At 43.6% G+C, this 18,088-nt stretch overlaps 1 protein-coding gene across 7 annotated transcripts in view; it reads right to left on the reverse strand.

Moving 5' to 3' along the window:
- Positions 1-18,088, reverse strand: part of limch1b (LIM and calponin homology domains 1b) — a 74,662-nt gene that overhangs the window by 55,744 nt on the left and 830 nt on the right. The gene's annotated exons all lie outside the window — the stretch shown is intronic.

An 18,088-nucleotide genomic window follows, 5' to 3' on the forward strand; every position in this document is an offset into this window, starting at 1 on the left:
TGGTGATGCGTACAAACAGAAAGACACACAAGATGCGTGTTCAGACATATTCGTGCGAAGATGCATGCACATGTGCTAACTTGGGGAAGTTTTTCAACATAACAAAATATCACTGGTGGAATGGAAAGTATTGAAGCCACTGAAAGGTAAAACCATACAGTAGACTTTTACAGCTCTTCGGTTTTTGCTGTTTAGTTTTTTTTTTTTTTAAAGATAATCCTAGATGATGATGGAATGAAACCACTTATTATACTACAGCTTTCGAAAAAATGCAATCTGCAATGCAGACATGGTGGGCAGAGTACAGCCCCTTTACTATTACGAGAAGTTTCAGATCGCGGATGTTTTAAGGGGAAAATGGACTTCAAGTAATATAAATATGAATCATTACTGATATGTGGACTGGGTTTACTCGTACGCTCTGGCGCCATCTTCCAATACCACGTCATACTGACGTAAGCCTAGTGTAGATTATATTATACTATATAAAATGTTATCATCAGTGGTGGTGTGGTGGTTAAGGCTCTGGGTTACTGATCAGAAGGTCGGGGGTTCAAGCCCCAGCGCTGCCAAGCTGCCCCTGTTGGGCCCTTGAGCGAGGCCCTTAACCCTCCCTGCTCCAGGGGGCGCTGTATCATGCGCTCCAACCCCAACTTCCTAACATGCTGGGGTATGTGAAGAAAAGAATTTCACTGTGCTGTAATGTATACGTGACCCGTAAAGACTCATTATCATTATCAGTCCATACAGGATTTTACGGAGGGTTTATTCCCCGCCCCTGTTATTTTTGTCACCAAAATTGCTCGATCTTGCTGCGACTTTTTTCAAAATTTCCTATGCAATTTGAAGAAAATTGTTTTTTTACCCCCCCATCAACAAACTCCGTAACAGCTATAAAACTACAGACCTAGCAGTATTCTTAACCCGACCTCACGAACACACATGCGTGTGTAATGTGCACCTCAGGCTTCACATACTGCAGTATGCAAAACATGGAAGCAATTCCTCAACAAGGTTCCAAATTTCTTGCAAATATATCCCAGATATTTTTTTCGCAACGCTACTGAATGCGGTTTAATTGTTGCACAACATCATGGCACCACAACAGGCTGTCTGCCACAACTCATCCGCATACAGAGCTGCCTTTGCAAAGTGTTGGCATGTGTCTGCGAGTCTCCTTACACAAGCGCGCTAATGTGACTGCCTGTAATCAGCATGATTATTATAAATCACTTATTCTATACCTAATTTGTTAATAAGAACAGACTCCCATTGCCTTTCCTTATTATTTATATTATTTCTTTTTCTTAAACACAAAAAAAAAAAAAACCCAAAACGAACACTGTTATTTGCCATGGAAACGGTGTACTGCTATGTGAGCCTACACGCCCATAATTCCAATAATCACAACAAAGAATCCCGCCTACTTTTTCTTTCTTTCTTTCTTTCTTTCTTTTTTTAAAACAACAAAGTTCAACGTTCTGACAAGACACTACAGCTACCTGCTTGACTGGTTTCCAATGTACTGTAGAGTATCCTCGCTAAAGATAATCTCACACACACACACACACACACACACACACACACACACACACACACAAAAGAAACACTCGTTTTAAACTCAAGACAGCAAATCTGAGTATGATTTACGAGCGTGAATATTAAAAGTGCCATGTTTACATAAATCACTCGTACTCACTTACCTATAGTATGTCTAGATGTGCTGGGAATAATTCCAGGAGGACCAGAAAAGCATTTTAAAACATCCATAAGAGAATTTGTCTAGATTTATAATCAACCACGAATCAAGAGCGGCTGATGAGAAATGCAGACACCGACGTGTGTGGTGAGAGAAGAGAGCGAGAGAGTAGGAGAGAGAGTAGGAGAGAGAGAGATGGGGGAGAGAGAGAGAGCTCCAGAAATAATACAACACAATGCTGTACTTAGATGTTATGGAGCAGAACATCTCATTTCACTTTCCGCTTTCCTGTGGCTAGGCTGGGACTTTCTTCTGAAACGCCACAGTTTCTCTTGGTGCCATCGAACAAAATCCTCTGATGAGGCTGAGGATGTTTCGAAAGCCGATGGGAAGAAGAAGCGGCGTTTATGTAATTGAGCTTTTATATAACGGTTTTCGGAGGGTTGTCATTTCCATGCTCTGCTCCGTCACTGTATATTGCTGGAGAACCACCCACAGCTGCACACACACACACACACACACACACACACACACACACCACGTTGTACTGCAGTGAGGTATGATGTGATGGGACCACAATGCGGTTCTTAGACAGCGTCATCACTCTTCTTCAGGTTTGACACATCCGAACTTATTTTTCTTGTGATCTCAAGATAACAAACGTTGTTCTCCTGAGACCACATCGCAGTGGCATACGTGCAGTACATCATTTTGGCCAGTGGCACACAAGTCATACGGTCAATAAAGATTGGTGAGTCTGTTCCAGAAGCCATGACACTACAGATGAGCTTCTACGTTTTGGGATCATGAGCAGATCCTTTCTTTCTCCACACGATGGTGTTTCCTTCACTTTAGTAGAGGTCAATATTGGTTTCAGAACTTTTGTGGCTCATCTCTGTATATCATCTTTTCAAAAACCAATCTGGCCTTCTGGCTTTTCTTCGAACGGTGGATTGTGATGCCTTCGCCCCTGCCCTGTGGAGGATGTTGGCGATGTCACTGACGTTTGGTTTTGGCTTTTTCTTCACAGCGCTCATAAAGTTTCCATCATCACCTGTTGTTGTTGTTCTCCTTGACTGACCCATTCGCTGTCTGTTGCTCAGTACACCAGCGGTTTCCTTCTTTTTCAGGTCGTCGTATTGGCTACGCCCAATGTTTGTGCAACGCCTCTGACTGATTTTCCTTCTTTTCACAGCTTCAAAACGGCTTGCTGTTCTCCCATAGACGGCTCTCTGGTCTTAATTTTGGTTTATCCTTTTTAACAACAAATGCAGTCTTCACGGGTGAAACTGAAGGCTTAAAACCAAGAGAAGATGTTCAGAGCTATTTATTGCTTAAACAATCAACCTAACAGGACACACCTGGGAAACAAGAAACACCTGTCAGTCATATGTTCCGATATTTTTGCATGACTACAAACTGGGTGGTCTGATACAAAAGTCTCTTCTCATACTCATCTTTTGATCTCAAGCCCATATGTCTTCGATCTACATCCAAATGACGCGGTCTTGCCTTTCGAATAGCTTCAGGGGGGACTGTAAATTGATATTATGCCGATTCCGCAGTAATTCCGTCATATTTCCGAGTATCATGATCACCATTTGTCTTGTAAGCCACAAACCATTTAGGCAGCATCTCTCAAACATCAATCGATAACCATGGAGACGTCCCGGACCATCACCTGGCTACCAATTTGCCAATCACGCGTTCAGGATCACTGTAGTGTCCATGGTGGTATAGTTGCAGGTTTCTGAGTGGCCTTTTCAAGTGACAGACAGTAATCTGAAAATTGTTTAGCATTGACAAACATAAAGCTTGATAGAGTGATGTATTTTATTGATCCCAAAGGGGACATTTGGGGATAAATATAGTCCACAGTCACCCGATCTCAGGATCGAACCCAGACCCTTGGAGTTGTAGGATGCTTATGCTTCCACTTCACCAGCTATTTCCTCTTAGGTCAGTCCCTGATTAAAGTAAAAATGGATGATGCACATCACGTATGGCTAATCAAGCATTTCGGAGCCATGAGTCGCACATCACTAAAAAATCCTACTCAGCTAGTTAAGCGTCAGATGAGCAGCACAAGGCAGAGGTGGATCCAGACTTGTTTTTGGATGCTACTGAGGCTGGAGTTGAACATGGTGGGAAAACATCGCATCCGTCACCCATCATTTCAAGAATTGGTGTGGTACGACATCTGACATCTTCCCTGCTGCACGAATAAAGACAGCCTAAATAACCGTGTCCTGAAACAGCTCTTGCTTTAACTATGAAAAAAGACGGCTGGTCGACTACTTTTCGAATGACTGGTCGACTAGTAAAAATAGTAGTGTTTGTGCAACCCATAAAACTTGCACATGCAAAGCCACACACTCACTGACCTTAACCAAACAAAGAAGCCTAAGAATAACTGGCGCACGTCACATGACATCATCTGAATGGCAACACACCCCTTACAGAGAAAATCCTCCATGCACCACCACCACCATGATGTTCTCGGTGACTGCTCATACATTACATAAACCCACACTCACAGCTTACTCAGTCTCATCGCAATTCAAAGACCTGCAGTCCAAATAAAACAGGACTACAACACAAGGCAGCTCAGAGAGACTCAATTTGTGTTAGGTAGATCCCAAGCTGCTACACTGAGATACCACTGAAAACCTTTCCTAAATTTATTCCCCAATTGGGTCCATTACCACCCACCGGCCAGCTCTTCCTTCGCATATCGGAAGAGTGACAGAGAACACATGCTTCCTCTGAGAAGTAAGCTTCTGCATCTTCTTCATGGTGCTCATGCTAGGCCGCAGGGCAGCGCAACACGCTCGAAGGAAAACGCTATCCGCCATATTCCACACAGAATTCTACAATGTCGTTCTGTAGAATCTTCAGGGATTTGAACTCGTGTTCTCCCAGCGATAGCGTGAACGCTTTTCTGTTGCACCACTCAGGAGCCTTCCATACCTCCATACCTAGCTTATCCTAGACGGCGTCGCAGGGTTGAAACTTGGGGCACAAGGCGCGGGGTGCCAGCCCATCAGGGCACAAGGCACGGGGTGCCAGCCCATCAGGGCACAATCGCTCACACGTTATGGACAATTTCGAGATGCCAATCAGAATACAATGCATGTCTTTGGATTGGGGGAGGAAACTGGACCTCAACCCCTCTGAACATCTCTGGGTTGAACTGGAATGCTGCCTGCACCCCGGGCATTCTTGACCAACATCAGTGTCTGATCTCACTAATACATTTTTGGCTGAATGGACAAATCCCCACAGCTCCAAAATCTAGTTGAAAGCCTTCCCAGAAGAAGACGTGCCGGTTATTATAATATAGCATTAAATCTAGGATTCAACAAGCGTGTATGGAAAAAGCTGGTGAGATAAAATGGATAATGGAAGAGTATGTGTTCCTCGGGGGTTTAAAAAAAAAAACAACCCAGAAATGATTTCAGATTGAACTGTCATTTAGCCTTCCAGGCTTTAGATGAAACCTACAATCATGGTGAACCAAAAACTCCTACACAGATTTGGAAAGGACACTTCATTTCAGTAGAAAAGCCTGCTCTTGTTGAGACGTGTGAACATGTCCACAGCGGCAGCACAGTCTTTCGTCCTACTACCACACAGCTCGTGGCGAGTGAAGGATTGTGGAGGAGGGAGATGACTGAGAGCAGACTTGTAAGCAGCTTCAAACGTGTACCGAGTGCGCCAGTGTTCCTCAGCCCATTAAAAAATTACTTTCTTTTTTTATTTTTTCGAATTTTAGAGACTGCTATACAGTATTGGACAGCAGTAATTCTACCATTGCTTTTCCAAGGAAGCTTCGCACTGAGGTTGGGTTCTAGCAGGTCTAGACCTCATACTGGGTGCTCCATATATACACCCTTCCGTCCACACACTCAAGTATAAACCTCAATAGAGGTTTGATAATGAGATGAGGTTGTTCAACCTCGCTCTAAACCAGACTTGTTTAGAGCCTGTGTTACTGGCAACAACAGCCAGATCTTCAAAAATCAATAAAGTTGACAGAAATACTCTCTCTATAATGCAATTTATCTGAATAAGTGTTAAAAGCGCTAGAGGCAAATGTAAGGGGCAGATGGTATTATCTAAGCAACTACAGAAGGACATCTGGCTCACAGAATCTCAAGTTCAGTGACAGCCACTGACTCATGACACAATCCCAGTGACTTAACACCCCAGATGCATAATTACAAAATGGTGTGTGTGTGTGTGTGTGTGTGTGTGTGTGAGCTATTATCCCATCTGTCCAGAGGCCAATCACTGATGAAACCCTGCACATCATGTTCATCTGTTAAACAACAGAATAAAGCCAACACCGCCAGAGTGGAGTCCTGAACCATTTCATCCAACAAAACAATAAATTAGCGCACAGCCGTTAATGATGGTTCACTGCAAACGGCTATCGTATTTCGTCTGAAGTGGTCGTCATTTCCAAAAGGTATTCGCAATCGATAACTCTCACAACACTACGATTTCAGTTGAGAATGCTTAAACGATAATGAGTAGGTCCTCCTATGAAATCATCCCCTCGGAGGCGAGGCACACCCGTAGGGTCTTCGATGATTTCAGGAAAGATTTCTGGAAACTGAATCTGATCAGAAGTTTTAGCATTTATTTCTCAGAATCCCTGCACGAGAAAGGCTTAAGCGCAGCGCCAAAGTGTTTTTACGGAGCACCTTAAGCCGAATGAACGTAAAAAAATTAAATAAATAAACATGTTCTATACGCTGATAAAAAAATAAATAAATAAATGGAGATGTGGCTTGATGTCAAACAGAAAGGTAAGATGGCGACAGGAATGACCTGCCAATCAACAGTGCTTGGAAGAACGTTCGGATGATTGGTGTGTGACAGATGCTCATCGCCAAGCTAATTAAACGGATGATTGGATATTTCTCTGTACCGTCAACTCGGAACGGTAGCGATGGTAATAATCCGTCTTAATTTCTTAACAGTATTAAGATTTTGCAAGGGGTCTGCAAACTGTACATGCGTAGAAGACGGTAGGTCTGGTAATATAATCTGATCGGAGTAAACGCCTCTGGATATCGTGGCAGCGTAAGATCATGAGATGAATCAATTGTTATCTCGCACGAGTTTAATCTGGGGTTCAAGCAAGGCAATTTGGGGAATTAAGAGGAGATCTGAGAGTGAGTATAGTGTACAGAGAGGAGGGGAAAAAAAAGGCTGTACAAACTGAAGGCACTGACGCCATTAAGTGGATAAGATTATCTCTATCCCCAACAACATATTAATCAAAAGTCCAAAGTAAAGCCTGGGAGCCAAAACATCCATTTGGAGTCATAACACCTAAAAGTAGTCTGAGTGCTCGAGGAGAATGGCTTTGGTTTCCAGTGTCCTTCTGTCCACCTGTCCTTCTCTGAGACAAACACTTTGCCATTTTACGACAATGTGACCTCTAGAAACAAGGCACCCAATGTTTGCCTGTTTATTTGGGGATGGTTAGCTCATTTCCATTAATACTCCACTTCCAGGTTATTATGAACACAGCACAAACAGTGCTTGCACACACACACACACACACACACACACACACGAAGCCTGCGAGCTGTTATGATTGCACCCCTTGTGTCAAGAATAGGGCTTTGAGAGCAGGAAAGGGAGAAGCATGACCTAGAAGAAAAGAATGAAAGCTCACTTTCATATGGAGGAAAAGAGAAAAGAATAAAAGAGAGAGAGAGAGAGAGAGAGAGTGAGAGAGAGAGTGAGAATGATACAATGGTAAAGATTAATGAAGAGGATCAGCATCTAATTCATGAGGTTTGAATAAATTGTGTAAGTAGCAATGCAGTGTCAAATCAAAGGGGGTCTGTTGCACATTCACACACACACACACACACACACACACTCCTGGTGCGTATAAATATGAGCAAAAGTATCATTAATATGCAAATATGACATCCCCCTTGTCTCCTTCTCCAGCACCCCACATCACGCTGAAACCCCCTGTAGCCCTGATCGAAAGCGTTAAACTGGTTTCGAAGCAAGGTCGTGAACTCTGGACTATGTGGGAGTGTGTGGAGTGACTGAAAATAATTCCCTCCACTGATCCACACTCATATTTCATACCCCACACTGCGAGCTCTCATTCAGGAGCATTATGAGACCACGGAGTCCCGTTCTACTGAGGAAACAATACAGGCTTACTTTGAAAAAGGCATCTCGTAAAGATACAGTGACTCTCGCATGTGAAAGACCTGCTCGGGGTTTCATAAGGTCTCTGAACAGACCTCTCCAGTCAGACGCACAGGTTACATAATCCATCCTGTAACCGATTACATCCATCAGCTACAGTGCCCAGCTTGGTTTCTGGGTCAATGAAATGTGCATGATTTTAATGGAGATCTTTGACGTAGCTCTTTGAGATGTTTTCACTAACTGCCTAATCATCGTTACACCTTCCTGAACGCAGACCATTTATCCACTGAGGAAACCTAAAGAGGAACGCCAGCAAGGAACTCTGTAACTTTTAGTGGTTTTCCCCACCCATGTTTTGATTACGTCTCCCGAGCTTTGATCGGCTAGCATGTCCAAAGAGATTTCTCACAACAGGGGTTGGGGGAAACAAATAACATGCCTCCAGTGCTTCGTAAATTCCATTGTTTTGCTTTGCATTGTGATGTGAACAACTTCATGGGCGTCTAATGGAAAACTGCGGTCCAGAAGAAAAGAAAAACAGGACGATTAGTCTTAATTTTATAGCAAATATCGGAGCGTTGCTGACGCCTTGACATAGTAGGCTCTAACATTTGCCTACCCATAAGCCCCCACAACTGTCCATTATGATGGGCTATCCAAAATGTCTTTGCTTTAATAAGTTGTTTGTTGATATAAAAAAAATATATATATATTTATGGGTTGTCCATACTAGAAGGTGTTCACCAGCACATTATTGTTTTGTTTGTTTACACCTACCATCCAGCAGGAGGCTGGTAGGTTTTGTTACCCACACCAGTTTTCTCTATTTTAGCCAGGTCTGTGTCAAACCACCAAGTCTGTGCTGTGTTGTATGTGTGTGTGTGTGTGTATACCAATGAAAGAGCAAGTGCACTCTTCTTACGATGCTTTCTGGTCAAGCTTCTTTCTCACCAATGGTGTGAGAAGTGGGACCGGTCGCGAGGAGAACAACGCCCGAGACGGATCACCAGACGGTGGTAAACAACAGAGAGAAGAGAAAGCGAAGTCGGAGGAAAGCAGAGGATTGCGGCAAGGCCCCGTGGGATCCGTGTGTCGAGAGTTATGCATGCCCAACCATCAATCGTCCCAGCCACAATGGCGTCTGCCCGCAGAAGAGGCTCCCTGGCAATGAGAAGCCTCCTGCAACATGACGGTTGCAAAGAAGACAAGCGACAAGCGATCTGAGTGGTCAACAGGAAGCCACACTCAGAGCTGCCCGGAGAGAGCTCACAAAGAGCGAGCCATAATAGGAGTAGATCCTGGGAACACCACGATGCCCGATTGAACGCAGCTGCTAGGTTCTATGGGTGGTTGGCAAAGGCGACGGTGATGCAGCTAAGTCTGGCGTTAGCAGGGACTGCTTCACATCTCCGGAGCAGCACACGGGCAGCTGATCAAACTCAAAACAGCCCTACAGAGGTGCTATTGCCAAGTTCCAACCCCCATGGCCCAGCAATGCTATTGCCAAGATCGCACAGAGGAAAAAGAGGAAAGGCTACCTTAGTGAGACAGGTGTACCTCAGATTTCCTGAAGAGGTACAGCACAACCTAGCCTAACAAACATCAAAACAACTTCAATTTTGAAAGTTTGCCTGACAAAGAACGTCTCCAGTACTTTAAGAAGCCTCAGTCGGTCGTTATTCGGACTTCGGCACTGTGTGGCAACAGACACCAAAGGCAAAGCGTACAAACTAGGCTTAATCTTGTATTCTATTTCCTGTTAATCCAATCCAATTACAGGCTGAGTGCACACGAACTGCCGGACTGCACAGTCCTTTTCATAGAGCTCAACTTTTCATGGAACACTGAGACTGGAAGTGGAATTGCCTTGCTTCCACAGGCACCGTCCCAAAAACCTCGGGGTTGTTCACACACACACACACACACACACACACAGCCTGAAACAAACCAAAGTGTAAGGCTAGACAAAGCCACTGACGCAAAACAGACACGGCAGCAGTGAGAAAGAGAGAAAGAGCCAAGGAAAGAGACCTTTTCATTTGCATGCTAATGGACATAATATATGTGGCAGAATACAAGATCATCAGATGAAAGAAGACTTTAAAGAGATCACTAGAGGCGCATCGGATTTTCTTCCTCCTGCATCTGGCGCCCATCCCGTTCCATTGAAGATCCATGGGAAATGATTTTGTTTGTTGGAGTCTGGACTGTCACAAGAGTCATCAACAAAAGACAGATGTCCAGAACCAAATATGAAGAACAAACAGTGGGACACATGCAAAGATCCAAACTTAGAACGCATCTCTGGGGTTTATCCAAGGTTCATCTCTACAAGCGGATCAAGGCCATCAATCTGGGTTGAACACTTTTATAGCAGAACATGGAACATGGTTCTAATAATAGTTGCGGACTTTTAATAAATTTCTTTACCCTGATCCTAAAAAACAAACAAACAAAAAAAAAACAACATCATTATGGAAACATTTTGCAGAAATAATATAATACAGCACTTAAGCTGAATCAGAAGGCTGAATTGCATCTTTACGTCACTTATACACACATCACAGCGGGGTGAGTTCTCAAATCAGAAGGAGTGCATTCATTTTATATTCCGATATAACGAGAAGTTGCCGGACGCTCCATATAGCGCATATACAAGCCGTATAATTTTTTACTCGTGTCGTTAATTAGCGAATAAAAATGTATAGACATCGATACGGTGAAGCTTTCATCGAGGAGCCATGAATTAACATTGCTGGAAAAGTCAGCGGTTACAGGGCTTTATAACCTTCAGTAAGATTTCCAACACGGGAGAGTCTTCAGGAAAGGGATGCCATGTGGACATAAGTAAACACCCCCAGTTATTCAGAAGATCGTAGAACCACCTTTGAGTTTATGAATCCACGAAGGAGGAGTTTTTACCCACCGTATTAAGCATCTAAATGGGACTGAGGTCAGAACTTTGCTTTGGCCGTCTCAAAAACCTGATCTTCTCTTTTTTTTTTTTCACGTTTTTTTCTTGCTGGTGTGCCTGGGCTCATTGCCTGCTCATGACCCAGTTCCAGCCAGAATGCACTGATATAAAGAGTTCATGGTCAACTCCATGACTGCATTGTGCTTGAAAAGCTGAATAAAATATCTGTGGCATGAACGTATCGGAACCTGCCGTAGGAAAGCGACGTGGCGAAGACGACTCGACTGGACTCCTCCTCATTTCGTGAGTGGTGATGGAGATGTGTCACTCTGTGATGAAGAAGGCAAAGGAGAAGTGGCCAGAGCATCGTCTGGACGTCTGACAGACTTTGCACACACATATTATAAGAGAGACGGCTGAGGGAATAGGACGCTGTACGAGAAATTACCACGTACCTGCCAAACAGCTGAGCTTTTCATTTATACAGTAGTGTGTGTGTGTGTGTGTGTGTTTGTGTAAGAGAGAAAGAAATAAAGAAAGAAAGAGAAGGTAGAGAAAGTGTACAGACACCTGAATTGAGTTCAGATAGCGAGACCGAGTGTTAGTGTTTTATAATTAGTGTGTTAACGATCTGTGCGTGTGTGTGTGTGTGTGTGCAAGTTTTTCTGTGTCTGTCTGCCCATCTGTCCGTCTGTCTTGGTAAATACCATCTGGGTAGAAACAGTATAGGCCTACTGGGTGCTTGTGTGTGTGTGTGTGTGTGTGTGTGTGTGTGTGTGTGTGAGTGAGAGAGAAAGTATCTGTGCCTCTTTCTGAATAGCTCCATTCATGGTGCTGAACACCATTGTTCCTGATAAGGGCTCAGCATAGAACAATCCTGAATCTCAAATCTGTACGTGTATTTGTGTGTGTGTGTGTGTGTGTGTGTGCAGGAATTGATGGGTGGGGGACGGAAAAGTCAGGATCGGTAATCTGACGACAGCCAAGACCTGGTTTTACCGAACTGAACATAAAACCATGAGAACATTCCTCCAACCAAACACGGCTAATCACGTACACACAGTCATGAGTTTTAAGATATTTTACAGAGTACGCTTCACGAAGAGCTTTTTAGAAAACGTAAAGGACATGGATACAACCATATTCGTTATAATGGTGTTTAGCTTGACCAGGCTCAAACACCCGACCGGCTGATTATGTCTTAACGTCAGTGCCAGTAACAAGCCAATATAACAAACTAGTGTGAGTCAATAGAACACTCCTTTAACTGGAGCTCAGACTACCATAGTACACGGTGTTTCCCACGGGTCTGGAGAAAACCTAGGGGCAGGGGCAGGTGTACTGGGGGCAGAAAACACTTTACCAGGTCCATCTTTCTTTTTTTCCCTCTTGTTCTGCTTTCTGTTTACTTTTCATCTGCTTTATTCTCTCTCTCTCTCCTTACAATTTGCCCCTGTCCTGACCCCAACATTCATTCGGTTTTTTTTGGGGGGGGGGGTTTTCAGTCCTCGGTCATCAGTGAGCGCTTTATCCTGCTCAGGGTTGCACTGGATCTGGAACTGATCTTGGCTGGGAGGCAGGAATGCACCCTGGATGGGACACCAGTCCATTTCAGAGTACCATGCGCACAAAGTGACGCACTCATTCACATCCGGGGATCATTTAGCGCTGTCGATACACCTACTGGAATGCTTTTAGATGGTAGGAGGAGCCCAAACAAACAAACAAACATCCTGAGAGGATAACCTCTGTGTAGTCAACCTCACGCCTACTGGTGACGTGATCCCTGCTCTAGAAGATACAGCACATACTGCTCTGGTTTGAATTTAGGGCCTCTCTCTTAGCTGTGTGTCAGACTCTTCTCATTTTCCAGTCAAATACTGAGCTACGAGGGGGTAAAAAAGGGTGGATTAGGTAGTTAAGAGCATGAGAAACAGTGGGAAAATATGCAAGTGAGCCTGTTGATATGTAAGTGTGGAGTGTGTGTATGGTGTGTGTGTGTGTGTGTGTGTGTGTGTGTGTGGGGCAGGCATGTAGACACCAGTATCCACTGATTAGCAAAAAGAGTCCAGCTCCCAAGAGCCCATCGCTGACCCCAAACACACTTTCAGAGATGGAAAACGTCCTACTTCTGCTCATCGTGACCCACTTACAGAATTAGCAAGGGACGGTGGAGTCTGTAACGTAAGGCTGAGCGAGAGTACTGAGCTAAATCCACCAACAGACCAAAGAAGGTGGATAGCATCAAAGCTAATGGCTATCACTCGCACTACTAATGAATCCTTTGCACAAGCAGCATCATATACAGTATACGTTCCGTGTGTACAGTTTCCCTACTCAAAATTTTATTAAATCCCTGTTTCATTCGTAACCCATTACCGTATTTATAAACACACCTCCTATGACTCAAACGTTTTCGCAACATCTTTTTTTTTTTCCTCGACAGAAAACCCTATTACATTAAGGAATGCCTTAGACAGATAAACAAGACTGTTGCTGCTGAGCTGCACTCGAACCCAGACTAGCTATCTCGGAGTAGACATGGGAATTCAGCCAGCTAGCATGACTGTGCATTTTCAAACAGGGAAATTGCTAACTCTACTGACAACGTGTAACATTGACCCTGGTTTTGTTTTTTGTTTTTTTATGATAATGACAACCTCTGATAAATAATTACGAGCTGTTTCTGACAGTGTAACGGGACAATTCCAGTACAATTCCAGGCCTCAATACAGATAACGTTCTGTAAATCTGACAGTATTAACCGTTACGCCGGGGCTGGAATCCACGGTTTCTGAGCCCTGATCTGCTCATAGACAGTCTCCCATAAAACACACCGCAGGATAGCGAGGAATGAAACCCCAGGTAGAAGACATCATCTGGGCATGTTTTAATTTGGCAGATCCTAGACCTAGAGAGTCTTTGGTGCAGCGTACCGTGTCGGCGTCAAATGCTTTTTTAACACTGGCAGGGGTCAAACAATCTATTAAAGTGAGACCAGTTCACCCGCAGGTGTATTATAACGTAGGCTATCATTGCGTTGTCAGACATAAATACCTACTGGGTTATTCTAAACTCTTATTTTGACAAAAAAAAAAAATTTAAAAATCATCAATATGTCCTCGGTTCTAAGACAGGTATTTAGACAGACACGTCCACGAGGTTGCGTACACGAGAGGTAATCCAAAAGAGCTGTAAGAGTTTCCATTGAAACCGCAAGAGCTGTCCAAATTCGAAATACAGGGTCGTACTTGATTTATGATTTATGGCACATTCCTGGATGGACTATTAAATTTTGTGTGTATATATATATATATATATATATATATATATATATATATATATATATATATATATACAAGGAAATGCATGATTCAGTCTTTTACATGTTTCAATTATTAGAAAAAACTCCCATTCAATCCTGTACTTTTCATTTAGATCTAACAGACTTAACTTTAGGCAAACACAAATATATACAGATGTGCAGTATTGTTTTACTCCGAGAGCAGAAATTCATTAGCTATCCCTCTGGGCAAATAAAAATTCCAGTGTTTAAGCTGTAAAAAAAAAAATAGCAGCTATCATCATGTACGGTTAAGTAGTTGCTCTTTAAGTGCATTAATACAGACGAAGGGAAGCGATTGAGTATAATGAAGCACATCTTGTTTGTGCCTTCGACAAAATAATGATTGGCTTGTGATTATTATTCAAGCCTGGTTAGCTACTTTACTTTTCTCTAGATATGTTTATCTGAAGGGGGCGGCACACAGTAGCTTAGTGGTTAGCACATTTGCCTTCATGGCTGGGGTTGGGGTCAAATCCCGTCTCGGAGTTTGTATGTTCTCCCCGAGCTTCGAGGGTTTCCTCGCCCAGTACAACCTGACTGGTATTTCCAAATTGTCTGCAGTGTGTGATTGTGCCCTGTGATGGGTTGGCACCCTGTCCAGGGTATCCCCCACCTAGTGCCCCAAGTCCTCTGGGATAGGTTCCAGGCTTCCCCATGAACCTGTGTAGGATAAGCGGTATGAAATATGGATGGATGGATGGATGGTGGATGTTTATCTGCAAAAATGACTGCATGTTGTGCTAGCAGGAGAGTTAGACGGTGGTTTTGTGTTGGATTTTATTGTGCTCAGTTTCTTCAGTATGCATGCTAATTCATCTGCCTGGTAAAACAAGATACCATGTCAGCCATATAACCTAACAGCTCTGAAACCTGCTTGCCTGAGGCACCCGAGCTACTGATTTATCCCTAAAGGAAAATTAGTGCAGGTAATGTGGTGTAGAGACAAGAGGAGATCGTTCCGGTCTTGATTTCCAGAACAAGCTGCGGGGAGGCCTCTATACCCACCACTGAAACTCTCACCACCTTCTCACGCACTTACAAACTCCCAATCCCACACCATCACCACCTCACAACCTCCAATCACTGAGCTAATCAGTTGTTAATCTCTGGCCGGAGCCTGATTAGGCAAATCTTCAGTTATGCCATGCAAGAGCTCTTTATTTCAAATGTCAAAAGAACATGGTCAGACCTCCATGTTTTGTTTTTTTGTAGATTGTTTGTCAGTGAAATGACTGCAAATGATTTTTTTTTAAAATCTTAAACAGGTTTAAACTGTGGTTCTGATTGCCGTTGCTACGTGCAGAGAGATCCACTCAAGCTTACATGAAGTAGTGAGCTCGCACGAACATCACTTGCCAATTAAAAGTATTCCTAATAATCAAAACACTCCCCAAGCACCGTGCACTGAGCCGTGGTGCAATGGGAGCAAACAAGCAGATGTAAATCCTAAACAAAATCTGGCTACCGCATTGCCTTACAAGCTCCAGTCCCACTGGGATACACTTGCATTACGTGAAGTCAGATGTATTCTGCACGTGGAAACGTTGCTCAGTCTTTTCACGACCTACAGGAAACAATTCTGCGTTAAACAACGATATAGAGATGAGCAGCGACTTGATCCTGCAATTGGTACTTTCAGTCTTACGCTGTTTGAGGCGAGGTAGCAACTTGGAATTCCCAAGCTACAACCAGTAAAAGCCACAGAGAACGCTCCATCAACTTGAACTTCCGAGCTTTAATTAGAGTCTTTGGACTGGGGGAGGAAACCGGAGTACCCGGAAGAAACCCCCAAAGCAGGCTGAGATCAAGCATACTCGGCACGCACAGGGTGGAGGTGGGATACGAGCCCCCAACCCCGGAGATGCGAGGCAAACATGCTGACCAACTAATCCACCGTGTCCATTCCTCATTCGTACGTGGACTATTGTGCCAAATTCTCCACATGAACAGATTTAAAAGTGTGTAATTGTTGTTATGGACGGAGTTTTCTTGGAAGGAGTCTCCAGTGTCAGTGCTTTGTAACAGTCGGAGGTAAAGCTGTAACTTTCAGACACAAGAACATGATCAGGAAGGAGCGCTTTGCTGTTTATCTGTAACACAACAGGCTGCTTTTTTTCTCGAGAGAGAGAGAGAGAGAGAGAGAGAGAGAGAGAGAGAGAGAGAGAGAGAAAGAGAGAAATAGGGGAGGTAAGGTAAGGGAACAAATATTTTTAGCAGTTACAGCATGATTACAGAAAGGAACTTGTTTCACGGACGTTCCGCAACATTAAATGTTACTACAACTGGATTAAAAAAAAAAAAAAGGTAGTGTGTTGTTTGTTTAATAAATAAAACATTCTTCCATACTTAAAACACAGTAGAAGAAGTTCTTTTATGTGCCTGTATTCCAAATACAAGCTTCGTTTTGCTCCTGAAAGGATTTCTTAATTGCGTAATAGTTCTGCCCAGGGCCATGTGACATGCGCTGGCATCGAAAACAGATCCTGTGAACGTTTCTGAAGGTTTTAAGTAAGAGAAGGTCTGTTTAATCTGCCGATGGGGAAAGCTACAATTCCCCTCGTAAACGTGGAACTTCTGCGGAAGCAAGTCGTGATCACAGGCTAGAGTTTCTGTTTACACGCGTCTGCACGATCGCAGAGACAGTAGACCAAAAAAAAAGAGGCGTACTCCTCCCAACGGTGTAAAAACCATCCAAAACCACCACAGCCAGACACAATGAACACAGAAGGCACTGGCTTTGTAACGATAAGCCACCAACGCAAAAACTTTAAACCTGGTGTCAAAATGAGGCCTCGGTAAACAGTGGGCACGTGGAAACGTGCGTCATTGCTAGAACACAAACGCGGATGCATAACCGATTGAGAATGAATGAGCAGAGTTAAAAGATGACATGGTATGAGTAATATCAAGAGAGTGAAATTATAGTCATTATAGTCAGCACTAGGCAGACGAGGTTGGGCCTTCGGGACGTTTGTTGAGTTCCCTAGCCTTTCGACCACTATTCAGAATAATGAGGTCACCTCAAATACCGGATCTCTCAACTTGCAGGGTAATTAAACTTCTTATGGCTAACTAGGCCTGTCTTCTGCAAAAATAGCCATGTGACAAAGTACCTCACAGTCCAGAGGTTATTGGTGTAAGACACTTGCACATGCTGAGCGGGTCACGCTGGTACACCATCTTAGCCAGCTGGTATCTACTGGTAAAAAAATGAAAGTTACACTAAGTTACAATAAAGTACTGTAAGTGGAAACCTGACCATCACATCCATGTGATTTTTGAACATGCCACTCCAGATTTAGTCCCGGTCCCTTTTTTGCTCTTATAGTAACTTCCACTCGTCTGGGAAGGCTTTACACTAAATTTGGGACGTGGCAGCATTAGTGCATTAGTGAGGTCAGGAGAGGAGGTCTGGGGTGCAGTCAGCGTCCCGGTTTATCCTAAAGATGTTGAGGTCAGGGTTCTGTGCAGGCCACTCGAGTTCTTCGACACCAACCTTGGCAAACCGTGTCTTCATGGAGCTCGCTTTGTGCACAGAAGCCCTGTTGTGCTGGAACAGGTTTGGGCCTCTTAGTTCCAGTGACGGGGAAATGTTAACCCTACATTCATTCTAGTCGTCGTGTGCTTACAGTTTTGAGCCGACAGTTTGTGGAAGAACCACATACAGTATAGGTGTGCTGGTCAGGTGTGCACATACTTTTTAGCAACACAAGTAACACAACAGCAAGGCGATTAGAAAATCTTGATCATTCACTCTCCACATTATTCATGTGACAAGAAAGCTGGAGAATAACTTATCAGCTAGAAACGATGATCTACCAGCTTGATCAGCTCAGTCTCTGTTTTGGAAGCTGGAGGTACTTCATTTTACCTTAAACACCACTTCAGTACCATTTTTTCTGAGAAAGAAAATTCAACACGAAAGCCTCAAGTGACT

This window comes from Ictalurus furcatus, chromosome 8 (assembly GCF_023375685.1).
Source record: "Ictalurus furcatus strain D&B chromosome 8, Billie_1.0, whole genome shotgun sequence".
Taxonomy (NCBI): domain Eukaryota; kingdom Metazoa; phylum Chordata; class Actinopteri; order Siluriformes; family Ictaluridae; genus Ictalurus; species Ictalurus furcatus.